General features: G+C 65.3%; 1 protein-coding gene across 2 annotated transcripts in view; it reads left to right on the top strand.

The window, feature by feature from the left end:
• Positions 1-128: 128 nt before the first annotated feature.
• FGGY (FGGY carbohydrate kinase domain containing) overlaps positions 129-294 on the top strand; it is a 520,775-nt gene continuing 520,609 nt past the window's right edge. Inside the window, exon 1 of one of the 2 annotated variants that reach the window (XM_019501213.1) lies at positions 129-221. The gene's annotated coding sequence lies outside the window, so the exon portion shown is untranslated. The remainder of the gene's footprint in view (positions 222-294) is intronic. The other variant, XM_019501212.1, reaches the window with a different exon arrangement.

Below are 294 nucleotides of genomic sequence, written 5' to 3'. Positions count from 1 at the left end.
GGCTGCGGCCGCCGGGGGAGGGGGCGGGGCGGGCCGGTTGCCTACGAGCCCGTCTCCATGGCCACCCCGCCCCTCGAAGCTTCTCCTCCAGCGCGCGGGGCAAGCCGGGATGAGGTAATGCGGACCCGGCCGGCGCGGCGCATTGTGGGCTGACGTATTGTTTTCGAATCTCCGGTTGCCCGCTGAAGAGGCGCCCGAGGGGGGCGGGGCTTCCTTCGGAGGTAGATACCAAGCGGGGCGGAGGGGAGGGGGGGTTTTTTTTTTGGTTTTTTTTTTTTTTAAACAGAGTGCAAA

Source organism: Gavialis gangeticus, unplaced genomic scaffold (assembly GCF_001723915.1).
Source record: "Gavialis gangeticus isolate Ggan-Ray unplaced genomic scaffold, GavGan_comp1, whole genome shotgun sequence".
NCBI classification, from domain to species: Eukaryota; Metazoa; Chordata; order Crocodylia; family Gavialidae; genus Gavialis; species Gavialis gangeticus.
The sequence above is the reverse complement of the archived record's forward strand: the minus strand, read 5'-3'. Positions and strand labels throughout refer to the sequence as shown.